The following is a 4,324-nucleotide window of genomic DNA, read 5'->3' as shown; positions in this document are numbered from 1 at the left end:
ACGTTCGAATGTCTTGGTGAAACGTTCGAACGTTTCGACGCAGAATGGCTAAGTCGACTCAGCCATTATTGAAATCTCGAAAATTTCTCTACAAGGTTCTAAATGCCGAAATGTCACCAAGTAAATGAAGTATACACTTCAAGAAACATTTCTACGGTGACTATTCGGCCAATGACTAGCCGTGGTGGCCGGAAAATGAAGTTGAAAATCCGGTAATACTTATCCGGTTTTAAACAAAACTCAATCCAAATCTCAATCTAAATCTCAATAAAATACATGTTATTTGCATAAAAGATGAATGCCTACCTTTTAGTGACGGTTGTGGCGGAGTTGACGGCGGCGGTGACGGAGGCGTGGCGGCAAAGAACGGAGAAGATGATGGATACGTAACCGAATGTCGTTTCGACGTTCGGTTTTGGCCTTATATACACAGAACGTTCGAACGTACTTATTATTACGTTCGAACGTTTGTCAATTTCATTTCCAAAATTTTATCTATAATATATTATATTATAAATGTTTAAGTTATATATTAGGATGTTATATAATATTATTGACAATTAGATTATTGGTTTTTTTGTGAGTGCTTGTTATATTTATAAAGTTTAGCAATATGTTTATACATGTTGTTGTGATTTTATGCTTACTCTTGAAATAATTGTGATTATTGTTTGTGAATTTTGTGAATAGTTTATGAGTTTATGGTGTTTATTGATGAATTAATAAGTAACAATTTAATATAAATTATTGATTTATATATATGGTATAGTTTATATATTATATACGTTGATGTTCTCATTTAAAGTATATTATGCTATCATACTATACAATGTTATTGATGGTTATAGATATATAAAATGTAGTATATATATTATACTATAAGTTAGTATATAATAAAGAATTTAATAAGTAACAATTTAATATATATTATTGATTTATATATATGGTATAGTTTATATATTATATACGTTGATGTTCTCATTTAAAGTATATTATGCTATCATACTATACAATGTAGTATATAGTTATAGATATATAAAATGTAGTATATATATTATACTATAAGTTAGTATATAATAAAGAATTTAATAAGTAACAATTTAATATAAATTATTGATTTATATATATGGTATAGTTTATATATTATATACGTTGATGTTCTCATTTAAAGTATATTATGCTATCATACTATACAATGTAGTATATAGTTATAGATATATAAAATGTAGTATATATATTATACTATAAGTTAGTATATAATAAAGAATTTAATAAGTAACAATTTAATATATATTATTGATTTATATATATGGTATAGTTTATATATTATATACGTTGATGTTCTCATTTAAAGAATATTATGCTATCATACTATACAATGTAGTATATAGTTATAGATATATAATATGTAGTATATATATATTATACTATAAGTTAGTATATAATAAAGAATTTAATAAGTAACAATTTAATATATATTATTGATTTATATATATGGTATAGTTTATATATTATATACGTTGATGTTCTCATTTAAAGTATATTATGCTATCATACTATACAATATAGTATATAGTTATAGATATATAAAATGTAGTATATATATTATACTATAAGTTAGTATATAATAACGAATTTAATAAGTAACAATTTAATATAAATTATTGATTTATATATATGGTATAGTTTATATATTATATACGTTGATGTTCTCATTTAAAGTATATTATGCTATCATACTATACAATGTAGTATATAGTTATAGATATATAAAATGTAGTATATATATTATACTATAAGTTAGTATATAATAAAGAATTTAATAAGTAACAATTTAATATAAATTATTGATTTATATATATGGTATAGTTTATATATTATATACGTTAATGTTCTCATTTAAAGTATATTATGCTATCATACTATACAATGTTATTGATGGTTATAGATATATAAAATGTAGTATATATATTATACTATAAGTTAGTATATAATAAAGAATTTAATAAGTAACAATTTAATATAAATTATTAATTTATATATATGGTATAGTTTATATATTATATACGTTGATGTTCTCATTTAAAGTATATTATGCTATCATACTATACAATGTTATTGATGATTATAGATATATAAAATGTAGTATATATATTATACTATAAGTTAGTATAGTAGGAATCGTACGTTCGAACGTTAAACTAACAGGCGGGAATTTTCCCGCTCGATTAAGGTATCTGTGTGATTATTCAGACGTTCGGACGTTTATACTATACGTTCGAACATCAAATCTGTTAACGTTCGAACGTTAGTTAAATTAGTGCGGGAGATTTCCCGCTCAAATATGGTAACACTTTCATGAAATGTACGTTCGGACGTTTAAGTTAAATGTTTGAACGTTTATCTATAAATCTACGAACGTTCGAACGAAAAATTGTGATACATTCGAACATAAAATGAGGAAAGTGCGGGAACTTTCCCGCTAGATTTTATGTTATATCATAAGAAGGGTACGTTCGAACGTGTATTGTAAACGTCCGAACGTGCTGGGCGGGAATAATTTTAGAATATAACGTTCGGACGTAAAACTTAAACCTTCGAACGTTTAAACTAATAATTTTAGAACTTAATCAGTACGTGCACGGGAGGAAGCGCATCATTTCTTCTTCTCCCGTGCGCGCAACAGAAAGAGAGAGAGAGAGAGAGAGAGAGAGAGAGAGAGAGAGAGAGTGAGTGAGAGAGAGAGAGTTAGAGTTAGAGAGAGTTGAGTTAGAGAGTGAGAGAGAGTTGAGTTTTGGTAAGAAAATATTTTTATTTCTTGTCTTTATTTAAATTTTATGATATTTATAGAATGTGTTTTTGTTATAGAATATTTCTAATAAGTTAGTGTTATATTTTTTTGAAGGATTGCTTGTTTTGGAAAGCTTGAAGATTTTGATTTGTAAGAGGATATTGTGAGTGCTAGGTATATTTCTAAACTTTATCAATATGTTGTTGTGATTTGATGCTTACTCTTTATCATATTGTGATTATTGTTTGTATAGTTTGTAAATAGTTTGTGAGTTATTTTAAATATGTTGTGATATAAATTTGAAATATTGTGTTTATTATTAGAAATATATTGTCATTAGGCTTTGTTAATACATGTTTATTGCTTACTCAAGTTTAGAAATATGTTAATACATGTGGCATGTTATTTTGTGAATATATTGTGAGTTATTGTGAATATGTTGTGATATGGATTTGAAAAATTGTGATAATAATATTTGAAATTAAGTAATAACAAATAAAAGTAACTCTTTAAGAATTATAATAATTAAAATTATTGTATAACCATTGAAATTTAAGTATGATAATTAAATATTTATAATAATATTTGAAATTAAGTAATAACAAGCATAAAAGTAACTCTTTAAGAATTATAATAATTAAAATTATTGTATAACCATTGAAATTTAAGTATGATAATTAAATATTTATAATAATATTCGAAATTAAGTAATAACAAGCATAAAAGTAACTCTTTAAGAATTATAATAATTAAAATTATTGTATAACCATTGAAATTTAAGTATGATAATTAAATATTTATAATAATATTTGAAATTAAGTAATATCAAGCATAAAAGTAACTCTTTAAGAATTATAATAATTAAAATTATTGTATAACCATTGAAATTTAAGTATGATAATTAAATATTTATAATAATAATTAATATATAAGTAATAACAAGCATAAAAGTAACTCTTTAAGAATTATAATAATTAAAATTATAGTATAACTTTTGAAATTAAGTATATCAATTAAAATTATACTTTAAGAATGATGATCTTGTACACAACGAGGGAATATTATCTTGAAGAAATGTTGGAATTTTAATTTAATTGCTTGACTGTCATAGTCTCTCCGGCCTTGAGAGTTGTCAAGGTCGGACAGTTTGTGACGGTTAAGTAATTAGACTAAAATTTAAACATTTCTTCAAGATAATTCTCCCTCGTTGTGTACAAGACACGAAACTTAGGGTCACATAATCTTCCATCTCTCTTTAGTTTAACAATATAACACTACTTGAAGGTGACATTGTTAATTTAAACAACATGGAGATATTGTTTGTATGATTTTTTGCTAGATGCGTGTGACATTGCATAAATACCCTTAGACCCGTTTGGGAATCAGTGTACATTTATGTGTCCACTGATTCCTGAATTGTCCAGTGTGGACAGTTTGAGATTATATTATTTGTATTACACATTTTTGTTACTCGCTACTTTCCACGTTTAATATGAAGTTTCGGTATCTTCTTCTACTGTTCTTCGGGTATAC

This window comes from Juglans regia, chromosome 16 (genome assembly GCF_001411555.2).
Source record: "Juglans regia cultivar Chandler chromosome 16, Walnut 2.0, whole genome shotgun sequence".
Taxonomy (NCBI): domain Eukaryota; kingdom Viridiplantae; phylum Streptophyta; class Magnoliopsida; order Fagales; family Juglandaceae; genus Juglans; species Juglans regia.
Note: the sequence above shows the minus strand (reverse complement) of the source record.